Source organism: Mycteria americana, unplaced genomic scaffold (assembly GCF_035582795.1).
Source record: "Mycteria americana isolate JAX WOST 10 ecotype Jacksonville Zoo and Gardens unplaced genomic scaffold, USCA_MyAme_1.0 Scaffold_29, whole genome shotgun sequence".
Classification (NCBI taxonomy): domain Eukaryota; kingdom Metazoa; phylum Chordata; class Aves; order Ciconiiformes; family Ciconiidae; genus Mycteria; species Mycteria americana.
In genome coordinates, this window is record NW_027445621.1 from 3,556,807 (window position 1) to 3,581,552 (window position 24,746).

The 24,746-nt window shown below is 52.5% G+C and overlaps 1 pseudogene; it reads right to left on the reverse strand.

Moving 5' to 3' along the window:
- Positions 1-18,799: 18,799 nt before the first annotated feature.
- Positions 18,800-20,367, reverse strand: LOC142403466 (olfactory receptor 10AG1-like; annotated as a pseudogene).
- Between the last annotated feature and the right edge of the window lie 4,379 nt (positions 20,368-24,746).

Here is a 24,746-nt window from a genome sequence, read left to right on the forward strand (position 1 = left end):
CTCAATTTTTCCCTGTCAGGGATCACAGACCCCAGCACCAACTACTGTCTGCTCAGCCCTGACCTGAAGAAACCTCCCAGTTTCAGGCACTCTCAAGAGGAACTCCCAGTTTGCAGGCAGTAAGGAGCAGGTCAGACAAACCCTGATGAGGACAACAGAGGTGATGCTGGTGCTCTCTGGAGGTAGAGGAGTGGGTGAAAGCAGTTTCCTTGGCTCCTACCAGACCTACTGATCTCCCAGTGCAGCAGCTCAGGACTCTCAGTCTCCCTCTCCAAACACAGCAGCGCCTTTTCCTGTTTCCCTGCAACAGCAGGAAACGGAAAGCATAGACTCAGGAATGATCTCTACCTTTTAAGGTACCCCCTGCCTTGATCTTCCTCTGGAAAAGTCCCCTCTGAAATGCCCTGGGCAGCTCTGGCTGCACACCCTGCCTTCACCCCTTCACACTTGTCTAACAGGAGCCCCTGCACTGGCACTCCTCCGCACAGATCTCGGAGGCTGTAGGCTGTGATAGCTTTAGGAGAGCCTTCCAGGAACCGCAGCTGCATTGCCCTGCACCAAGAGACTTACCGTGTCAGGGGCTGTCACGATTGCTTCCCTTTGAGCTCTCCTCTGTCCTCCCACTCCAGACTGCCTTCAGTCTCTCTCTGCCCTACTCCTTTTCCCAGAGCCCTGCTGCGCTTTGCAGAGGAGTTGCCCCTTGGCAGAGCTGTCTCTCTGCAGTGCTGCCTGCTTACCACCAGCTCCCTCCCTCCCAGGAGCCTGTCTCAGCCCAGCAGTACAGGACCTGCCCAAGACCTCACTTCCTCTGCCCCCCACCCCACCCTGCCCTCCCTCCAGCTGTCCCTGGGGCTCTCCAGGAACCTCCTTGCAAAGACACTCAAGTAATCACCCATGGTGCCTGTCTCACCTCTGCAGAGACGTTTCTTTCCAGCAGTGCCCTTTCTCCTCTCAGAGACACACGTAGGTCTGAGAATCGCCCTTCCTTGTCCCAGCATTAGAGAGGACACCTGGACACTGGCAGGGAGGGATGTCCTTTGCCCATGCGCAGGGAAGGGAATCAGCTGAGTCCATGGAGGCATCTCATCCTGCATTTGCAGTCCTGGGGCTGGAAGGGACCTCAGCTCCCTCCCATGCCTGCCACAAACCCACAGGAGGTGAGATGCCTCCTGCTTCAGTAATGGTGCCTGTTAAAAACAGGCACCTGCACCCCTTGTCTATGGTCCCATGGTCAGTGATGGAGATGGAGACCAGGAGTTCACACACAAACACCTGGTGCGGGAAACATCTGGGGGCATCACCCTGCAGCCTGGTGAGGAAGCCCGCTGAAATGACGGCAATTGCCCACATTTAGGACATCACCACCTGTCCCTACCCACGCTGTTCAGGGCCGCCTCTAGAGGTGTTCACCTGACCAAACGCAGTTATGGGCCAGAGGGAGAGTGAAGTCTTTCTCTTTCTCCCCTCCTTTAGCTGCATTTACTAGCTGTCCGTTGTCTGTAACGAGAGCTGTCTCACACATCCCCACCTAGCCTAACCTAACGCAGGGCAGCTGCTCATTGAATGGCCAAATACAGGCCTGTAGTGCCATGCGAGAGGCCAAGGCTCTCCACCCAAACTGCCTGTGGCTGGCAGGGACAGCACAGGACCTACAGGAAAGCCATGTCCACCCAGAGCGGGTGCGTGACAGACACCCTAGATGGCATCTCAGATGAATTCGGTGCTTGGGTGAAAGTGACTGATTCCCACCCCTGCCTTGAGGCCAGATCTGTCCCATCTCTATCCAGAGATGCAAGGCACTGCATGAATAAGAAGCACATTGCACTGGGGTCTCCACTTGTGGGCCTACGTTCTCAGCTTCTTCTGGTTCTCCTCTCCCCCAGACTTTACTCTCCCTCTTGATGATACAGTCTTCTAAGAATCCTAGGAATTTAGAGTGTGACTAGATCAGGGGATGTCCACACCAAGGACACTTTCAGCAGCACCTTGTCCTTCCAGGAGATCAGTGCTTCTCTCCACCAAAGGCCCTGCAGGGCTGCAGAGACCCCCCACAGCAATGCCCTCTCCTGCCAGGGCTGCACAGCCCAGCCCTGTTTCTCTCTGACCTTGGGCACAGCAGGGATTGCTCTCTTCTCGAGCCCCTCATTTCTTTCTTACACCATCTGCCTTCCGCTCCAGCATGTCTCTGCCATGAAGCAAAGCTTTTGTGTACAAGGACTCTTGGGTGCTTGGTACCACTGTTCACCATGACAAGTCTGAGCATGGCCCTGGAGCCACAGCTCAGGGGCTGCAGCCCAGGTGTGCAACACTGTCCTCTGCCTGGGAACAGACAGGAGGAGCTGAACCCCCATGGTCTGTCACAAGCTGTGACATTGATGGAACAACTTCTGAGGCACAGGGGGACGCTCACACAGCTCGCGTGCTGCAATGGATGGATAAAGTTTCTTCACGAGACACAGGCTGGGAGCATCAGAAGAGGAAGACTTTCTGTGTGAAGGAGCTGCTTGGATGTATGGAGCTCCTTGCTGGGAGAGTCAGGAGGTTGGGTGAGCCCTTGAGGGTGAGGATCAGAGGAGGGGCCAGTCAGGGCGACCTGGTGGTGGGAGATCAAGAACCTGCAATCAAGGGGAGGAGGTGGACAAGGTCTTATTTAAGCAAGTTAAGGAAGTCTCCAGATGAGTGAGCTGGGGCTCTTTCTGGGGACGTTAATTGCCCTGACGTTCATTGGAGGGGGAACCCAGCACTGTCAAAATAGACCAAGGGGTTTGTGGAGGAGGTGGGAGCAATTTCTTAGGAAAGTCACCAGCTGCATCAACATAGATGATGCTCACCTGCATCAGGTCCTTGCAAACCATGAAGAGCTGGTCAGGGATGTGAAAAACCAGTGTCATCCTTGGCTGTGGTGACCATGAAAGAGGGGGGTCCAGCTCCTGAGCAGAATGAGGAAGGAGAGGAGCAGAGTGCAGGTGTCAGACCTCAGAGGGGAAGACTTGGGCGTATTCAGGAGGATTTTACTGGCGATCCCGTGGGCAGCAGTGAAGGGCAGCACAACTCAGTACAGCTTGTCTTTAATGACAGAATTGCCCACGAAGAGCAGTGGTGAGTGCATAGCTCACAAGAGCAGCTTGGGTGAAGAGGGAACTCATGAGGAAGCTCCATGGTTAATGGAAGCATCCAGGAGGTGGATGCAGAGACTCGCTTCATGTGGAGGAATTCAGAAATAGGAATGGCTTTAGGAACCCCACAGCTTCCCTAGAGATGACCCTTGCAAGGGAGTCCAAGGGGACCATTAAGGTGCTGCTGCTCCAGTAAGAGTAAAAAAATAAACACGGACAATGCGGGGCCACTTCTGAATTCAGGGAGAGTAGATGCAGAGAGGTCTGACATCCTCTGCGCCCTCTTGGTCTCAGTCTTTCCCAGCAAGGTCTTCAAGGCCTTTGTACCTGGCGGCAGAACCCAAGGACAACAACCAGCAGTGGAAGCGGGGTCGGGTCGGGGGTTACTTGAGCAAACTCAGCCCTGAACAGTCGAGGGCACCAGAGGGGCACCAGAAGATGAGCTGGGGAACTAGAGGCTGCTTAGCCCCAGTTCGGTTGAGAGTGTGTCCCTTAGCACGTCCTCTGGGATCACGAGTTAGGACAGTGCATTCTGCATGGTTGAATAAGTTGATGGGTATAGAAATGATGGGCTGGTTGGGCTTGGAGGGACGTTGAGTGTTGAAGAGTGTTGAAGGTTCCTGGAGCGTGTGGCAGATAACTTCCTGACGCAGCTGGTGAGTGAGCCAACTAGGGAAGGTGCCCCGCTCGAACTCTTGTTCACCAACAGAGAAGGACTGGTGAGTGATGTGATGGTTGGAGGCTGTCTTGGGCAGAGCGATCATGAAATGATAGAGTTTTTGATACGTGGAGAAGCGGCGAGGGGGGTCGGCAAAACTGCCACCTTAGACTTCCGGAGGGCGGACTTCAGCCTGTTTAGGAGACTGGTCGACAGAGTCCCCTGGGAGGCAGCTCTTATGGGCAAAGGGGTCCAGGAAGGCTGGACATTCTTTAAGGAGGAAGTCCTAAAGGCACAAGAGCGGGCTGTCCCCAGGTGCCGAAAGACGAGCCGGCGGGGAAGAAGACCGGCCTGGCTGACCAGAGAGCTCTGGCTCGAACTGAGGAGAAAGAGGAGAGTCTATGACCTCTGGAAGAAGGGGCGGGCAACTCAGGAGGACTACAAAGGTGTAGCGAGGCTGTGCAGGGAGAAAACTAGAAGGGCCAAAGCTGAGCTAGAGCTCAGTCTGGCTGCTGCTATAAAAGACAACAAAAAACACTTCTTCAAATACATTAGCAGCAAAAGGAGAGGTAAGGAGAATCTCCAGCCCCTAGTAGATGTGGGAGGAAACACAGTGACCAAGGATGAGGAAAAGGCTGAGGTACTTAATGCCTTCTTTGCCTCAGTCTTTATTAGCAGGGCCGAATGTTCTCTGGGTACCCAGCCCCTGGAGTTGGAAGATAGGGATGGGGACCAGACTGGAGCCCCCATGATCCAGGGGGAAATGGTGAGTGACCTGCTGCACCACTTAGACACTCACAAGTCTATGGGGCCTGATGAGATCCACCCGAGAGTGTTGAAGGAGCTGGCAGATGTGCTCACCAAGCCCCTTTCCATCATTTACCAGCAGTCCTGGCTAACTGGGGAAGTCCCTGCTGACTGGAGATTAGCGAATGTGACACCCATCTTCAAGAAGGGCCGGAAGGAGGACCCGGGGAACTACAGGCCTGTTAGCCTGACCTCGGTGCCGGGGAAGCTGATGGAGCAGATCATCCTGAGTGCTATCACACACCATGTAGAGAATAACCAGGGGATCAGGCCCAGCCAGCATGGGTTCAGGAAAGGCAGGTCCTGCTTGACCAACCTGATCTCCTTCTATGATAAGGTGACCCGCCTAGTGGATGAGGGGAAGTCTGTGGATGTTGTCTATCTAGACTTCAGTAAAGCCTTTGACACGGTTTCCCACGGCATTCTCCTGGAGAAACTGGCTGCTCATGGCTTGGACGGGTGTACTCTTCGCTGGGTAAAGAACTGGCTGGACGGCCGGGCCCAGAGAGTGGTGGTGAATGGAGTTTACTCCGGTTGGCGGCCGGTCACAAGCGGTGTTCCCCAGGGCTCGGTGTTGGGGCCAGTTCTGTTTAACATCTTTATCAATGATCTGGACGAAGGGATCGAGTGCACTCTCAGTAAGTTTGCAGACGACACCAAGTTGTGTGGGAGTGTTGATCTGCTGGAGGGTAGGCAGGCTCTGCAGAGGGACCTGGACAGGCTGGATCGATGGGCTGGGGTGAATTGTATGAGGTTTAACAAGGCCAAGTGCAAGGTCCTGCACTTGGGCCACAGCAACCCCATGCAACGCTACAGGCTTGGGGAAGAGTGGCTGGAAAGCTGCCTGGCAGAGAAGGACCTGGGGGTGTTGGTTGACATCCGCCTGAATATGAGCCAGCAGTGTGCCCAGGCGGCCAAGAAGGCCAATGGCATCCTGGCCTGCATCAAAAATAGCGTGGCCAGCAGGACTAGGGAAGTGATTGTGCCCCTGTACTCGGCACTGGTGAGGCCGCACCTCGAATACTGTGTTCAGTTTTGGGCCCCCCACTACAAGAGGGATATTGAGGTACTGGAGCGTGTACAGAGAAGGGCAACGAAGCTGGTGAAGGGTCTGGAGCAGAAGTCTTATGAGGAGCGGCTGAGGGAGCTGGGACTGTTTAGCCTGGAGAAAAGGAGGCTGAGGGGAGACCTCATCGCTCTCTACAACTACCTGAAAGGAGGTTGTAGAGAGGTGGGGGTCGGTCTCTTCTCCCAGGTAACAAGTGATAGGACAAGAGGAAATGGCCTCAAGTTGCGCCAGGGGAGGTTTAGACTGGATATTAGGAAATTTTTCTTCACCGAGAGGGTTATCAAGCATTGGAACAGACTGCCCAGGGAAGTGGTTGAGTCGCCATCCCTGGAGGTATTTAAAGGACGTTTGGATGAGGTACTTAGAAACATGGTGTAGTGGTGGTTTTTGGCAGTGTTAGGTTTATGGTTGGACTCGATGATCTTAAAGGTCTTTTCCAACCTATATGATTCTCTGATTCTGTGATTCTGTGAAATTAAATTGATCCTCGGCAAGTCAAAACGTCTTTGCCCGTGACAGTAATTGGTAACTGATCTCCTTTACTTTATCGTGATCCATGTGCTTTCTGATTTATTTTCTCCCTTTGCCCTGTTGAGTCAGCAGGAGTGAGTGAGCAGCTGGGTGGGTGCCTGGCTGCTGGCCAAGTTTAACCCAGCACAGGACCACATCAGGACGGCTGTGTCCACTGTGGGGCTCCACAGCACAAGGAAGACACTACACAGACTGGAGCGAGTCGTGCAGAGGCCAGAAGGATGGTTGAGTGCTGGAGCACATTATGGACAAGGAGAGGCTGAGAGAGCTGGGTTTTTGAGAAACTTTCAGAATAAAACACTGGAGCAAGGAAACAAGCCATTTGGTAGGATCTTGATCAATGGACATTTTCAATATTTGTTGAGACAAGGCCATGAGCACCTGATCTAGCTGGAGCTGTCTAAAATTGGGCTTGGCTGAGTGACCAGCTGTGGCAAGAGCTACGGGACTTGTGTGTAACAAGTGTCATTAGCAAACTGGTTCCCTTTTTATTAATAATGGCAGTGGAGTTGCATGGCACTGAGCCCCAGAGGAGGACAGAGGTGACCATGCAGCAAACGTCTCTCCTCAGGGCTGGGGTGTATGACCAGACACGGAAATGGCTAAAGTGTGGGACTCATCTGGGATAGTTTTCCCTGGACAACTTTCCCAGGCTGTCCTGGGAACATGGCACAGACTGGACCCCTCTCTTTTGCAGATTTGCCGCCTTGCTTCCTTCACCATGACACCTAATTGTGTACTGTGAGTACCCTGTTGTGTGCCCCCACCCTGCACACTCTCACAGCTTAGCTCTACACTGGTGCTTTCCTCTCCTGGACTCTTTCCATCCCCGCCAGCCTCTTCCCAGCTCTCACCACCATCCCTGCCCTCACACCAGCCAAGCCCAGCAGAGCAGCCCAACCTGGGCTGGTCCCACAGCAGCGCACTCTGCAAGGTGCTACAGAGCTCTGGGCACTAACCCCGTGGCCCCACCCTTCTGAAGGGCACAGCAGCTCTGGAGGGCAGAGAGGGGGGTTCAGTCTTCCCATCAGCCCCAGGGATAGTGCTGGCCCTGAGAGCATGAGGAAATGGAGGCTAGGCACTCTCTGGCTCTCCTGAATTCATATTGTACGTGATCCCCAGTCCTGACTGAATTTGCCCACTCTGCTGCTCCCACCAGCCCCACTCCCCAGGACAGCACAATAGTCCTCGTGCTGGGGTTCCTCAGGGGGCTCCTGCATCTCTCCAGTCTCCCCATCCCTCTGCCTGCTGAGTCCCCACTGACTCCCATGGCACTGCAGAGTCCTTGTTCATGGGTAAATTGATTTAGTGCTTTACTTTGGTGGACTTAACTGAAGGTGTTCCACCTTCTAACTCTCCATTCATTCCAAACCCAGGGCACGTGATGAGTCCCCAGCCTCTCTGCTCCTCACCCCTCCAAATTCATTTTTGAGACACTTGTATATGCTATCAGTCCTGTCATACATGAAGAAACCTAAGGAGACAATGGGGAGCTCATGGAGTGTGTCCCCGGCCACTGGACAACAAGAAGAGTGCTTTTAAATCCAGAACATTTGGTCCAGTGGAACTCAATGGTATCATGAGCTTAAGTCCCAAACCATTGAGAACACATGGAGAACAGACCCTTTTAAAGACCAATTCCTCAGCCATTTTCCTGGCAGCAACTTTGGAGGACAAGCCCAGCCTTCAGGCACTGCACCTGGGAGATGCGTTTTTATTCAAGAGCTGCTATTGGGCATCCCACATTTCACACAGTGTTGTGCAAGGGTCAGACACAACAGGATCAAACCTCAGGGCATGGAGTATAAACACAAAAAATTATCTATAAGCAGGATTATCACAAGAGGGAAAAGCAGACTCCTGGCCTAAGAGAAGTTCTGGGAAATGTGCAGAGAAATGAAGGCAGGTTATTGTCGGTGAAACAGCGTCCCTTGGGCCAGTTTCCATAGGGCATCCTTGAGCTCCTGGTTCCTCATGCTGTAGATGAGGGGGTTCACTGCTGGAGGCACCACCGAGTACAGAAATGACACGACTATGTCCAGGGATGGGGAGGAGATGGAGCGGGGCTTCAGGGAGGCAAATATGCCAGTGCTGACAAACAGGGAGACCACGGCCAGGTGAGGGAGGCACGTGGAAAAGGCTTTGTGCCGTCCTTGCTCAGAGGGGATCCTCAGCACGGTCCTGATGATCTGCACATAGGACACCACGATGAAAACAAAACATCCAAAGAATAAACAGGCACTAACAACAATAAGCCCAACTTCCCTGAGGTAGGCATCTGAGCAGGAGAGCTTGAGTATCTGGGGGATTTCACAGAAGAACTGGTCCAGGGCATTGCCCTTGCAGCATGGTATGAAAAATGTATTGGCAGTGTGCAGGACAGCATAGAGGACACCACAGCCCCAGACAGCTGCTGCCATGTGGACACAAGCTCTGCTGCCCAGGAGGCTCCCGTAGTGCAGGGGTTTGCAGATGGCAACGTAGCGGTCATAGGCCATGACTGTGAGAAGATAAAAATCTGCTGAAATGAAAAAGACAAACAGAAAGAACTGTGCAGCACATCCTGCATAGGAAATGGCCCTGGTGTCCCACAGGCAATTGGCCATGGCTTTGGGGAGAGTGGTGGAGATGGAGCCCAGGTCGAGGAGGGAGAGGTTGAGCAGGAAGAAGTACATGGGGGTGTGGAGGTGGTGGTCGCAGGTTACGGCGGCAATGATGAGTCTGTTGCCCATGAGGGCAGCCAGGTAGATGCCCAGGAAGAGCCAGAAGGTCAAGAGCTGCAGCTCCCGTGTGTCTGTGAATGCCAGGAGGAGGAACTCATTGATGGAGCTGCAGTTGGACATCTGCCTGTTCTGGGCATGGAAACTGCCAAAGGAGATAAAACAGAAAAATTTAGAGAAGCTTCTCTGAGCAAAATTCCATTCCTTCACTGTGAAATACCTAAGGGTGCTTCTCTTTCCTGGGGGACTGTTATGCATCTCCAAGGCTTCAGCTCTGGTTTGTGGTGGCTGAGTGTGCTGTGCAGAGCAGTGCCCTCTACCCATGGGCTCCTTAAGGGTCAGCCCTGCTTTACAGCAATGACACATGGAGGCAACAACACCCAGTGTGTTTGGAGGGAGGGGTCCTGGGGAGGGGATCCCTGGGCTGCACTATAGCAGAGGGTAAAAAGCTCAGAAGGACGCTTTCTTCCACAGAGGAAGGTGGGAGATGAGGTGCAGCATATGTGTCTCGTTACACTGTGTGTTAGTATTCAGAGACCCCCATCCCACCTCGGAAATGTTCTTGGAAAGGGTCAAATTCCCCTGTTGACTGTTGCTCTCAGTGTAAAGCTGCGTCAGTGCTCCCATCCAGGTGGCTGCTCTGTCCATCAGCCTGGTGCCCAGCTGCTCTGTGCTTGCACCGCTCTCCGCTGGAGGAGGACTACACACAGAGGTTGCTCTGAAAAAGCAACTGGACTGGACTGGGAACAGAGGGGTCCTGTTCAAGGTGCAGATTTCAAAACACCTCTCCTTTCCAGCACAGCTATGCCACGCAGGATGAAGAGGCCAGGACAAGGATGCTGATCCACATGGGCAGATCAGGTGCTCTCGGACATCACCAAGGTCCTACAGGAGAGCTATGCCCTTCTGGGCTGATGCTCACAGCCCCCCAGCACTCCCTGTCCAGCAGAACCTGGTGTCTTAAGGTGATGTCTGCTAAGGAAGCAGTGTCTCATTGCCCAGCCACTGACTGCAGTGTCTCGAGCCTGGAAAATGAAGAGAGACCTTGGACACCTTGGTCCCATGGGAACACCTCCAGGGCAGCGCCCTCCAGGGCAGCGTCAGAGCAGGCACCCAACACCCCCACCCCTTGTGCCACACCACCACTCTTATTGCCAGGGACCCCAAGAGCAGTGTCGTGGTTTAGCCCCAGTCGGCAATTAAGTACCACACAGCCGATTGCTCACCCTCCCCCCTCAGTGGAATGGGGGAGAGAATCGGAAGAGCAAAAGTAAGAAAACTTGTGGCTTGAGATAAGAACAGGTTAAGAATTGGAACAACAACAACAACAAATAATAATAAATTGTAATGAGAAGGAAAACAACTAGTGAGCAAGAGAGGAACAAAAGCCCAGGGAAATAAAAAACCAGTGACACAACTGCTCACCAACCACCAACCAATGCCCAGCCAGTCCCCGAGCAGTGATCGCTACCCCCGGCCAACTCCCCCCAGTTTATGTACTGAGCATGACGTCATATGGTATGGAATAGCCATTTGGCCAGTTTGGATCAACTATCCTGGCTGTGTCCCCTCCCAGTTTTTTGTGCACCTGGAGAGCAGGGAAGCAGCGTGTTATCACTATTATCCTCATCCTAAAATCCAGTTTCCTAAAATCAGGAAAGCCTTCTCCTTCCCCAGCAGAGCACAGCACCTCCCAGCTAGCAAAATCCCAGGGCAGTCGCTCTCAGCCCCTTGGCTCTGCAGAGGGAAGTGGCCACGTGTCAGGAGAGATGCAGCTCTGCTGTGCCAGAGCTCCGGCTGCAGAGGAGGCAACTCCTGCCCTGCACCACACAGCCCTGAGGGCAGAGGCTCTGCTGGGTGGGAGACGAGACCGGGGGTCTTGCTCAGAGGAAGGGGGCTGCGTTGGAGGGCATGACAGGCAGCTTGCCAAATTCTCCCTCCCGTGACATTGCTGCTTGCAGTTTCCTATAGCTCTCTGCCCACGTGCCTGCTGCCTGGAGCTATCCCTGCTGGGAAATGTTTCTCTGCCCTCAATTTTTCCCTGTCAGGGATCACAGACCCCAGCACCAACTACTGTCTGCTCAGCCCTGACCTGAAGAAACCTCCCAGTTTCAGGCACTCTCGAGAGGAACTCCCCGTTTGCAGGCAGTAAGGAGCAGGTCAGACAAACCCTGATGAGGACAACAGAGGTGATGCTGGTGCTCTCTGGAGGTAGAGGAGTGGGTGAAAGCAGTTTCCTTGGCTCCTACCAGACCTACTGATCTCCCAGTGCAGCAGCTCAGGACTCTCAGTCTCCCTCTCCAAACACAGCAGCGCCTTTTCCTGTTTCCCTGCAGCAGCAGGAAACGGAAAGCATAGACTCAGGAATGATCTCTACCTTTTAAGGTACCCCCTGCCTTGATCTTCCTCTGGAAAAGTCCCCTCTGAAATGCCCTGGGCAGCTCTGGCTGCACACCCTGCCTTCACCCCTTCACACTTGTCTAACAGGAGCCCCTGCACTGGCACTCCTCCGCACAGATCTCGGAGGCTGTAGGCTGTGATAGCTTTAGGAGAGCCTTCCAGGAACCGCAGCTGCATTGCCCTGCACCAAGAGACTTACCGTGTCAGGGGCTGTCACGATTCCTTCCCTTTGAGCTCTCCTCTGTCCTCCCACTCCAGACTGCCTTCAGGCTCTCTCTGCCCTACTCCTTTTCCCAGCGCCCTGCTGCGCTTTGCAGAGGAGCTGCCCCTTGGCAGAGCTGTCTCTCTGCAGTGCTGCCTGCTTACCACCAGCTCCCTCCCTCCCAGGAGCCTGTCTCAGCCCAGCAGTACAGGACCTGCCCAAGACCTCACTTCCTCTGCCCCCCACCCCACCCTGCCCTCCCTCCAGCTGTCCCTGGGGCTCTCCAGGAACCTACTTGCAAAGACACTCAAGTAATCACCCATGGTGCCTGTCTCACCTCTGCAGAGACGTTTCTTTCCAGCAGTGCCCTTTCTCCTCTGAGAGACACACGTAGGTCTGAGAATCGCCCTTCCTTGTCCCAGCATTAGAGAGGACACCTGGACACTGGCAGGGAGGGATGTCCTTTGCCCATGCGCAGGGAAGGCAATCAGCTGAGTCCATGGAGGCATCTCATCCTGCATTTGCAGTCCTGGGGCTGGAAGGGACCTCAGCTCCCTCCCATGCCTGCCACAAACCCACAGGAGGTGAGATGCCTCCTGCTTCAGTAATGGCGCCTGTTAAAAACAGGCACCTGCACCCCTTGTCTATGGTCCCATGGTCAGTGATGGAGATGGAGACCAGGAGTTCACACACAAACACCTGGTGCGGGAAACATCTGGGGGCATCATCCTGCAGCCTGGTGAGGAAGCCCGCTGAAATGACGGCAGATGCCCACATTTAGGACATCACCACCTGTCCCTACCCACGCTGTTCAGGGCCGCCTCTAGAGGTGTTCAGCTGACCAAATGGAGTTATGGGCCAGAGGGAGAGTGAAGTCTTTCTCTTTCTCCCCTCCTTTAGCTGCATTTACTAGCTGTCCGTTGTCTGTAACGAGAGCTGTCTCACACATCCCCACCTAGCCTAACCTAACGCAGGGCAGCTGCTCATTGAATGCCCAAATACAGGCCTGTAGTGCCATGCGAGAGGCCAAGGCTCTCCACCCAAACTGCCTGTGGCTGGCAGGGACAGCACAGGACCTACAGGAAAGCCATGTCCACCCAGAGCGGGTGCGTGACAGACACCCCAGGCGGCATCTCAGATGAATTCGGTGCGTGGGTGAAAGTGACTGATTCCCACCCCTGCCGTGAGGCCAGCTCTGTCCCATCTCTATCCAGAGATGCAAGGCACTGCATGAATAAGAAGCACATTGCACTGGGGTCTCCACTTGTGGGCCTACATTCTCAGCTTCTTCTGGTTCTCTTCTCCCCCATCCTTGACTTACCCTCTTGAAGATAAGGTCTTCAAAGAGTCTAAGGAGTTTAGAGTGTCACTAGATCACAGGATGTCCACACCCAAGGACACTTTCAGCAGCACCTTGTCCTTCCAGGACAGCAGTGCTTCTCTCCACCAAAGGCCCTGCAGGGCTGCAGAGACCCCCCCCACAGCAATGCCCTCTCCTGCCAGGGCTGCACAGCCCAGCCCTGTTTCTCTCTGACCTTGGGCACAGCAGGGATTGCTCTCTTCTCGAGCCCCTCATTTCTTTCTTACAACACCATCTGCCTTCCGCTCCAGCATGTCTCTGCCATGAAGCAAAGCTTTTGTGTACAAGGACTCTTGGGTGCTTGGTACCACTGTTCACCATGACAAGTCTGAGCATGGCCCTGGAGCCACAGCTCAGGGGCTGCAGCCCAGGTGTGCAACACTGTCCTCTGCCTGGGAACAGACAGGAGGAGCTGAACCCCCATGGTCTGTCACAAGCTGTGACATTGATGGAACAACTTCTGAGGCACAGGGGGACGCCTCACACAGCTCGCGTGCTGCAATGGATGGATAAAGGTTCTTCACGAGACACAGGCTGGGAGCATCAGAAGAGGAAGACTTTCTGTGTGAAGGAGCTGCTTGGATGTATGGAGCTCCTTGCTGGGAGAGTCAGGAGGTTGGGTGAGCCCTTGAGGGTGAGGATCAGAGGAGGGGCCAGGTAGGGCGACCTGGTGGTGGGAGATCAAGAACCTGCAATCAAGGGCAGGAGGTGGACAAGATCTTATTTAAGCAAGTCAAAGAAGTCTCCAGATGAGTGAGCTGGGGCTCTTTCTGGGGACGTTAATTGCCCTGACGTTCATTGGAGGGGGAACCCAGCACTGTCAAAAAAGACCAAGGGGTTTGTGGAGGAGGTGGGAGCAATTTCTTAGGAAAGTCACCAGCTGGATCAACATAGATGATGCTCACCTGCATCAGGTCCTTGCAAACCATGAAGAGCTGGTCAGGGATGTGAAAACCAGTGTCATCCTTGGCTGTGGTGACCATGAAAGAGGGGGGTCCAGCTCCTGAGCAGAATGAGGAAGGAGAGGAGCAGAGTGCAGGTGTCAGACCTCAGAGGGGAAGACTTGGGCCTGTTCAGGGGGATTTTAGTGGCGATCCCGTGGGCAGCAGTGAAGGGCAGGACAACTCAGTACAGCTTGTCTTTAATGACGGAATTGCCCACGAAGAGCAGTGGTGAGTGCATAGCTCACAAGAGCAGCTTGGGTGAAGAGGGAACTCATGAGGAAGCTCCATGGTTAATGGAAGCATCCAGGAGGTGGATGCAGAGACTCGCTTCATGTGGAGGAATTCAGAAATAGGAATGGCTTTAGGAACCCCACAGCTTCCCTAGAGATGACCCTTGCAAGGGAGTCCAAGGGGACCATTAAGGTGCTGCTGCTTCAGTAAGAGTAAAAAAATAAACACGGACAATGCGGGGCCACTTCTGAATTCAGGGAGAGTAGATGCAGAGAGGTCTGACATCCTCTGCGTCCTCTTGGTCTCAGTCTTTCCCAGCAAGGTCTTCAAGGCCTTTGTACCTGGCGGCAGAACCCAAGGACAACAACCAGCAGCGGAAGGGGGTCGGGTCAGGGGTTACTTGAGCAAACTCAGCCCTGAACAGTCGAGGGCACCAGAGGGGCTGCCTCCGCAGGTGATGAGAGAGCAGGCCAGTGTCACAGTGGTGTCATTCATCATCATCTCTGAAAGGTCAGGGAGATCAGGGGAACTTTCTGAAGACTGACGAAAAGCAAATGTTGCGAGCATCTTTCAAGAAGTCCCAGAAGATGAGCTGGGGAAGTAAAGGCTGCTTAGCCCCAGTTTGGTTGAGAGTGTGTCCCTGAGCACGTCCTCTGGGATCACGAGTTAGGACAGCGCATTCTGCATGGTTGACTAAGTTGATGGGTATAGGAATGATGGGCTGGTTGGGCTTGGAGGGACGTGGTGAACTGGAAACTAAGCAAATAGAAAAAGAAAATAAATATTAAAAAAATAAAGCAAAAGATAGCTCTTATTGCACTTTTCATATTTTAAACTTCCTTATGCTCTTACACTCCCTCTTGATTTCTTTCAAAATATTTGTCCTATGGTGGGGCAGGAGGGCCTGTTTGGTTTGCGTTTGGGTTTTTTTCTTTTCTTTTTCTGTTTGTTTTTTTTTTTTTTAAGAACAGTTTTGGCAATCAGGGTGGATTGAGTTGGAGGAGCACCGATGCCTGGTGTCCCCTCCCTCTGCAGTTTCAATGGGAGGGTCCCGGTCTCCCATGGCCCCTTGTGGTCACCACCAGTCCCTGGTGAGTCTGTCAGGCACACCAGGACCTCCTCAAGTGGCACTGGAGGCTTCTGGTCAGGAACTGAGCTCGGCCTGCAAAGATGAGGCAATTTTCTCCACATTTACATAGTGCGGGAACATTTTCATCAGCTGAAATGTTGCAATACTTTTAGTAGAGAAATCACGTTTTCCTGTGGTGCCATCATGAAACTTTCCCGGACGGGTGCTGCTCTCAGGAGAAGAAACCTTGATCTTCCCAGCACTTGCTTGACCACTACTCTCTCCACTATGGAGTCTAGTGAATCTCACGAATCTTTTAGGTATTTCCACATGTCCTGATTAAACTGAGCATTTCTCCCGTCATCTTCTCAGCAGACTCTCGGCACATATGTATTTTCCAGAGTCCTTCCAGTTTCCTCCTCCCGTTACTCTCCATTCACTCAGACCCCTCCCAAGTACCCAGGTGCTGCTTTGAGCTTCAGGCAGTTTCAAGCTGCTGCTCCTGTCGCCTGACCGTCTCTTTGGCCAACTCCTTCCTCGCCTTTCTCTCTGTCCTTTCCTACTAACCTCAGGGAAGATTTTCCACTCAAAAGTAGAAGTGGAATTGAATGGAGGCAACTTGAACTTGATAGACAGCTGAGGAATGTCATTTATTCTTTCCCGAACTACTCTTTTCCTTTTTAGTTGTGTTTTTGTTTTTGTTAATGAAGAGAAATGCTGTGGCTGTCTGCAGCCACTTCTCCAAAGAAAGCAGATGGGAATCGATGCTGAGACATTCAGCTCCAAACGGAGTGGGAAAAGCTTCGATTTTAACATGAGTGATGTAAGTCTGAGGTGAGCGGGCAGAGAAATGGCAGAGTGGGGGGTGATGGGGGTGGTGGGATGAAGAGTGTCTCTGCAGCGTCTGCCAGAAAGGGTCTTGCTTGTCCGTCGTATTCATACTTCATCATGAGAGACTCTGGATCAATATGAAGTGGAGATTGGTGATATTGTTTATTCTGTCAGCAGGAAAATAAAAGAAAAGTGGGAAAAGCATAACCCTTTTTCAAGTGTTATTTCGTCTTCAAATCTTGTCTTTTAGACTCTACTCCTGACATCTCTCTCATGAACCGCAGAAGAATGGAGGAATTAAAGGAAGCTGCAGAGAGCCATGGCGTGTTCGGGCATTTGCATTTCCCTGAGCCCTCTGACGCCAAGTTCCTGAACTGCAGGTACCGAAGGAAGATTGAAGAAGCTGCTGAAGAAGTGTTTAAAATTTGATTAAAATCTCCAAGGTTCTGAGGGTGTCAGTGGCCCCCTGAGGGCCATCACCGATGAAGCCATGAAGGGAAGCACGGGCGGCGGTACGCCTCCCTGGGGGCTGCCTTGGACTGCAAAGGGGTCAGCACTGGTTACAGGTGACAAAGGCACCGTGCAGGTGGCTCTGATGCCATTTTGTCACGGTTGAGCCCCAGTCGGCAGCTAAGCACCACCCAGCCGCTCGCTCACCCTCCCTCCCCGGTGGGATGGGGGAGAGAATCGGAAGGGCAAAACGAGGAAAAATCGTGGGTCAAGACGAGCGCAGTTCAATAATTGGGAAAAAGAAAATATATATATATTAATAATAATAATAATTTGTAATGAAAAGGCAAACATCAAAAGAGAGAGAGAGGAACAGAACCCAGGGGAAAAAAATAATAAGTGATGCAACCGCTCACCACCCACCGACCGACGCCCGGCCAGTCCCGAGCAGCGATCGCCACTCCCCGGCCAACGCCCCCCAGTTTCTATACTGAGCATGACGTCATATGGTATGGAATAGCCCTTTGGCCGGTTTGGATCAACTGTCCTGGCTGTGCCCCCTCCCAGTTTCTTGTGCACCCAGCAGAGCATGGGGAGCTGAAAAGTCCTTGACCAGTGTAAACACCGCTTAGCAACACCTAAAACATCAGCGTGTTACCAACATTATTCTCATACTCAAATCCAAAATACAGCACTACAGGAGCTACTAGGAAGAAGATTAACTCTATCCCAGCCGAAACCAGGACATACGTGAGCCCTTGGTGTGTCTCATCAAGAAGGACGGGCAAGCTCCCATCCCTGGGACGTGGAAGGGAGATCCTGCTCCTCATGCGTTGCTCAGGGCTCTTCATGGAGCAGTGCGATGTGGGGGTGTGCGATGACAAGAGCAGGACGACCCTTGGACTGCCTGAACTCTGTGGGGGATGAGGAGGCAACCAGGCCATGGGGCTGTAAGGCAATGGTGTCCCCTCATGGCTGTTGGTGGCAGTGACAGCATTGAGAGATGAGAGGACAGAGATCTTGGTTGTGGTGGGGAAGTCCCAGCCCCACCAAGGCCCTCCCTCATCCCCACCACAGGCTGGCCCATGCTCTCCCACGCCTGCGGCAGTTCTCCTGCAGACTTTGGCCACCCCGCTGCTTCCCCACCTCGCTCTGACCCTGGGATTTCCCAGGCTTTATGAATCTCTTTTTGCCCTCCCTGCCTTCTCCTTCTAACACAAAGCTGTGGTTTGCTGGGGATTTGCCAAACCTCTGAAGCCCTGAGAAACACGTCCAGCTTCTTTCAAAGCTACTGCTCCTCAATCACCTAAGATATCCCAGCACCATACTTTCTTATCATCGAATCATGGAATCGTAGACTCCTAGAATGGTTTGGGTTGGAAGGGACCTTTAAAGGTCCTCTAGTCCAACCCCTCCTGCAGTGAGCAGGGACACCTTCAGGTAGATCAGGTTGCTCAGAGCCCCGTCCAGCCTGACCTTGAGTGTTTCCAGGGATGGAGGATCTGCCACCTCTCTGGGCAACCTGGTTCATTGTTTCACCACCCTCATGGTAAAAAAATATCCTCCTTATATCCAGTCTGAATCTGCCCTCTTTAGTTGAAAACCATTACGCCTTGTCCTATCACCACAGGCCCTGCTAAAAAGTCTGTCCCAATCTTTCTTATAAGCCCCCATCTGAGTACTGAAATGCTGCAAGGAGGTCTCCCCGCAGCCTTTTCTCCGCCAGGCTGAACAACCCCTACTCTCTCAGCCTTTCCTCATAGCAGAGGTGTTCAAGCCCTCTGATCATTTCTGTGGCCATCCTCCGGACCCGCTCCAACAGGTCCATGTCTTTCCTGTGCTGAGGGCTCCAGAGCTGGACGCAGTACTCCAGGTCAGGTCTCACCGGAGCAGAGTAGAGGGGCAGAATCACCTCCCTCAACCTGCTGGCCACGCTTCTTTTGGTGCAGCCTAGGATATGGTTGGCCTTCTGGGCTGCGCGAGCACATTGCTGGCTCATGTCCAGCTTTTCATCCACCGGTACCCCCAAGTCCTTCTCTGAAGGGCAGTTTTCAATCCCTTCATCCCCCATCCTGTACGGAGAGTGGGGGTTGCCCAGGCCCGGGTGCAGGACCCTCATGAGGTTCACATGAGCCCACTTCTCAAGCTTGTCCACGTCCCTCTGGATGGCATCCCACCCCACGGGCATGTCAACCACACCACTCAGCTTGGTATCAGGTGCAAACTTGCTGAGGGTGCACTCAATCCCACTGTCTATGTCATTGATGAAGATATTAAACAGTAGTGCTCCCAATACGGACCCCTGAGGGACACCACTTGTCATCGGTCTCCGTCTGGACATTGAGCTGTTGACCACTATGCTCTGGACGTGACCATCCAACCAATTCCTCACCCACCAAACAGTCCACCCATCAAATCCATTTGTCGGTGTCTACAGAATGCCTTGAATGTCGATTTAAGTAGACGACTGTGGCTGAGCCATAGAAGAGCGTCACCACCCCGAGGTGTGAAGAGCAGGTGGAAAAGGCTTGGTGTCTGCCCTTAACTGAAGGTATTTTCAGAACTGGCCTGATACTTTTAATGTAAGAAAGAACTATTAAGGAGAAAGGAAGGATTGCAAATAGCAGGATGATGGTGTACAGCATCACTTGGTTCCAGGAAGTGTCTGCACAGGCCAGTTCCAGCAGAGGGGGGACATCACAGAAAAAGTGATGAAGGTCATGGGATGCACAGAAGGGCAAAGTGAACACCTGGTCGGTCTGTCCTACTTGCACTTGCACTGCTACGTGGGGTACGTGGTACCCCACGACCCCACCACCAGGCTGATGCAGAGACCCCTGCTCATGATGAGGGTATAGTGCAGGGGGGCACATGTGGCTTTGTAGCGGTCATAGGCCATAGGTCATAGGCCAGGGCAGCCAGGAGAAGGCATTTGATGCTGCCCAACAAAACCAGGAGATCCTGCCATCTTGCATCAGGAAACCCACCAGCTTTTTTGGAAGAGTGACTGACGCATAGCAGATCTCCAGCAAGGACAAGCTCCGCAGGAAGAAATCCATGGGGCCGTGGAGGCTTGAGTCCACTGTGGTGAGTGCAATCAGGCTGTTCCATGTGAGGACCACGACGTAGATGAGCAGGAATACTGGAGAGCACAGGCCCTGCAGGCTGGAGGGGTCAGAAAAAGTCCCCGAAGAACGAATCCAGATCCAACGGTGTGATTCTCCGTGCCTTTTCTTTGGGGCATTTTCCCTATACAGAACGATCCACACAACAGGCTCTTAGAGGATGCTGATGGCCCGTCCAGCATCACACATGCTTCAAGCCTAGAGAAAGACTACTAACATCAGCATAAACATGATTGCAGGAGTAGGCGAGCTTGACCTGCAGGCCATTCATCTGCATGACTCTTTGGAAATCTAACATGGGTTGCTTGCTGCAGCGAGGTTTGTAAAGAGAGGGGAGAACAGAATCCTTGAGCCTGAATGACTGGGGTTTGTCATATAGATAAAAGAAACTTGACTTCCTTTTTTAGAGGTGATTTGACTGAATAGAATCCCTGGCGATAGACGAGAAAAAAGGAAGAAAAGGGATAAATAGTAGCCCCTTTAAGAACAGCCTTGCTTATGTTCTTTGTCCAGATCTTGTAAGACCTGCATTTAATGTAAGACCATGAAGAAGAAATAGGTTGAAAAGGAGGGAAGGGATGCAAAAGGGGCAGACAAAGCAAGGCAAGGTTAGGCAAGGAGAGGCAATCAAAACAAAGCAAGGCAAGGCATGACTTGATTCTGAGGCCTTAGTGAGAGAGATTAATCCCAGCTCTCCTCACATGTAAGAGCTCATCCCCTGACGCTGTGTCCACACACAAAGATCCGGGAGAATATCTTCGATCCGAATCATTCATTTTTACATCATGATGAAGGGTGAATCCCATCAGAAGTAACACATCTGCCGATGAAACCACTGACACTGATGCATCCATGGGACATTTGAACTGCTTCCCAGTACCCTGCAAGCCCTCGCAGGAGCAGAGCAATGCTCTGGCTGCCTGGGGAATGGAGCCTTCCCTTTGCATTTCCCACCTTCCAGAGCATAAAGGCTTCTTGCTGGGCACACTTGAAGCATGGGAGCTACAAGCAAGCAGCACTGCAGTAGCAGGTTGCTTCTGATGAAGAAGAGACTCAGCTGAAAGATGTTTAAGAACCTCAGTTTGACAGATGGGGAAGGACTATCCTCTTCCAGGCAGAGGGCTGAGGATGCTGACTGTGTCTCTCCAGCTCTCGCTAACTCCCTTTGAGAAGTCTTCTTAAACTCTGATGTCTTAATGATGAGACCAGCAGGTCAGAAAACATGTGACAAAAGCATTTTGATTAGCCAAGTGAAAAACGCAGCGCAGTTTCCTCAAGAGAAAAATCTGAATTCACAAAAACATGTCACCCTGTGAAAGTGTGCACCCCCCCGCCCCGACACCTGCCCTTTGTGTCCCGTAACCCTGCTCAAGCGATAAGCACCAGTGGCAGTCGCAACGGATGCCTCTGGTCGTGATGGCTGCATCTGGCTCAAAGTGGACTCGGGAGACAGATAACACAATAGCCAAGGGCTATAGCCAAGGTCGGTAGGCAAATACGACTATGAGTCAATCATCTTAGCCCCATAAATATGGAGCAGCCCAAGAGCCCTTGGAGCTCTCCTGCACAACAGCAGGCTCCATGCCCAGATCTCCCCTTGAGCAGGGATGCCTCTCAAGGTTACTCCTCAGGAGGTTGAGAGATTCCTTGCTGCAACAGATCTTTGGGAAGTGACTAATAGCATGCTAAACTTTGCAATCTTAGCTAAGTGATATAAAGGATTGATTGCGGACATATATAATCCTTTAGACATAAACCGTTGACCAAGTCTGGGACTACGACTGGATCCAGCCGTACCTAGATCCTCTCTGAGGAGGAGTTTAGAAATAAAGGGGGTCATTTCTGAACCTCATGACTCAACGGGAGGGTCTCCCTGACAGTTTTGTCCCGTCTTCTATGCAGTAAATACTCAAGTGTACCTTGCCATCGAATGTTGTGAAACCACTGTCGCCTTTACCATTGAACCTTGTTAACTCACTGTTTTATATCAAGAAAGTGTATTTTTGCTTCTCTCTTAAGAATGAAGTGCATGACTCCATGTGCAACTATTGCTGGCAGATGGAGGGAGGTAATCCTTCACCTCCTGCCAGCACTGGCGAGGCCACATCTGGAGTGCTGTGGCCAGGGCTGGGCTTCCCAGTGCAACAAAGTGGTTGATCTACTAAAGCAAGTCCAGCAAAGGGCCACAAAGCTGGCTTAAGGGACTGCAGCATCTTTCACAGGAGGAAAGGCTGAGAGATGTGGGACTCTTCAGTCTGCAAAAAAAAGAAGGCTTGGAGGCATCTTATTGATGCATATACAATTCCATCTGAACCCAAGAAAAGACTTTTTGACTGTGAAGCACTGGAACAGGTTGCCCAGAGAGGTTGTGGAGTGTCCATCCCTGGAGAAATTCCAAACCCACCTAGACAACGTCCTGAGCAAGCTGCTCTAGCTGACCCTGCCTCAGCTGGGGGTTGAAGCAGATGATCTCCAGAGGCCCCCTCCAGTCTCAACAGTTCTGTTATTCTGTGAGCGTAAAGGAGGAAAGTAAGACAGAAAGAAATGAAGAACACAGAGCCTCGTACTGCAAATATGGTGGGATCCCATGGGGAGTACCCAAGCTGGAGCAGGGGAGAAGTGTGAGGAGGAAAGAGTGGCAGAGCTGTTCTTTAGTGACTGTTAACCCCCTCTTCACCATCCCCCCTGCTCCTCTTGGGCCTGGGGTCATTAGGTGAATTGGGAGCAATGGAGTAATTTGAGCCTGAGTGAAAGTGTGAGGAGAATGGTCTTTAATATTTTTGTCATTGTTTCTCACAATCCAAATCTTTTTGAATTGGCAATAAACTAAACTCATCCTCGGCAAGTCAACACGTCTTTGCCAGTGACAGTAATTGGTAACTGATCTCCTTTACTTTATCTTGACCCATGAGCTTTTCCGATTTATTTTCTGCCTTTGTCCTGTTGGGGTTGTCTGACAGCCGGGTGTGTGGCTGGCTGCTGGCCAAGGTTAATCCATCACAGGACGGCATCTGGACTGCTTCATCCACTTTGGAGCTCCCCAGCACAAGAAAGACCCTGACAGACTGGAGCAAGTCCTGCAGAGGCCAGAAGGACAGTGGAGACCTGGAGCACATTATGGACAAGGAGATGCTGAGAGGGATGCATTTTTGAGAAATTCCTCAGAATAAAAACTGGAGCAAGGACCCAGGCCAGTTGCTGCAATCTCAATCAATGGACTTTTTCAATATTTGTTGAGAAAAGCCATAAGCACCTGATGTAGCTGGAGCTGTCTGAGAAAAGGCTTGGCTGAGAGACCAGCAGTGGCAAGAGTTATGGGACTTGTGTGTAATAAATGTCAGTAGCAAACTGGTTCCCTTTTTATTAATACTGGTGGTGCAGTTGGGTATCAGTGAGCCCAGGAGGAGGACAGAGGTGACCATGCAGCTGAAGTCCCTCCTAAGGCCTGGGGTATATGACCAGACATGGAAATGGCCGGTGTGTGGGACTCATCTGGGATAGTGTTCCGAGGGGAACTTCCCTGAGGTGTCCAGGGAACATGGCACAGACTGGGCCCCCCTCTTTGGCACCTTTGGTACCTTGCTTCCTTCACCATGACACCTGACTCTGCACTGTGAGCACCCTGCTGGGTGCCCCCACCCTGCACACTCTCACACCTTAGCTCTACATTGGCCTTTTTTTCCTCTCCTGGGCTCCTTTGAGCCCAGCCCAGCCTCTCCCCAGCTCCCCCCACCTCCCCTGCCCTCTACAACAGCCCAGCCCAGCCCAGTCCAGCCCACTGGGGCAGCTCCGTGTAGGCTAGCCGCACGGCAAGTGCTACCCCAGGGTGCTGCAGAGCTCTGGCCATTCAACCACAGCCCCAGCCCCTCTGAAGGGCACAGCATCTCCTGGGAGGCAGAGTAGGGTCTCATCCTGCCCATCAGCCCCAGGGATGCTGCTTGCAATAACGACACAAGCAAACAGAGGCCAGTCACTCCCAGGCTCTCCTGCAGCCGTATTGTAGCTGATCCTCAACGCCAACTGCATTTGACCTCTTCTCTACCCCCACCAGCCCCACTACCCAGGACAGCACGAGAGCCCTGGGCCTCCTCATGAAGCTCCCGCATCTCTCCAGTCTCCCTTCCCTGTGCATGCTGGGTCCCCACTGACTCCCACGGAACTGCAGAGTCCTTCTTTTCAGATACATCAATTCAGTGGTTTACTTTTGGGGAACTTCACCTTTGAGGGTGTTTCAGCTTCTGAGTCTTCAGTCACTCCCAGCCCTGGGCACATTGCGAGTCCCCATCCTCTCCTGAACCCTCCAAATTCATTTTTGAGACAGACTACTATATGCCATCAGTCCTGTCATATGTGAAGCAGCCTGAGGAGGTAATTGGGAGCCCATGCACCATCTCCACTGCCACTGGACATCAACAAGAGAGCTTGTAAAACCAGAACTTTCAGTCCAATGGAACCCAATGGTAGCATGAGCTTAACCCCAATCACAGGGAGAACACAAGGAAAAAAACCTCCTTAAGACACCAATTCCTTGGACATTTTGTTGGCAGCACCTTTGGAGGAAGTGCCCAGCCTTCAAGCACTGCACATGGGAGAGGCCTTTTTATTGAAGATGCCTTTTTATTGCATTTGGACAGGCCACATCTGACATGGTGTTGTGCCAGGGTTAGACTCAACTAGATCAAACCTCAAGACAGAGAGGATAAGCCCAGCAAATTATCTTTAAGTAGGATGATCACAAGGGAGAAAAAGCAGACTCGTGGCCTAAGACAAACTCTGGGAAATGTGCAGAGAGAGAGAAGCAAGTTATTGTTGTTGAAACATCATCCCTTGGGCTAGTTTCCAGAGGGCATCCTTGAGCTCCTGGTTCCTCATGCTGTAGATGAGGGGGTTCACTGCTGGAGGCACCACCGAGTACAGAAATGACACCACCAGGTCCAGGGATGGGGAGGAGATGGAGGAGGGCTTCAGGTGGGCGAAGATGCCAGTGCTGACATACAGGGAGACCACAGCCAGGTGAGGGAGGCACGTGGAAAAGGCTTTGTGCCGTCCCTGCTCAGAGGGGATCCTCAGCACAGCCCTGAAGATCTGCACGTAGGACAGCACAATGAAAACAAAAAACGCAAATGCTAAACAGGCACTAACCACAAGAAGCCCAGCTTCGCTGAGATAGGAGTCTGAGCAGGAGAGCTTGAGGATATGGGGAACTGCACAGAAGAACTGGTCCACATCCCTG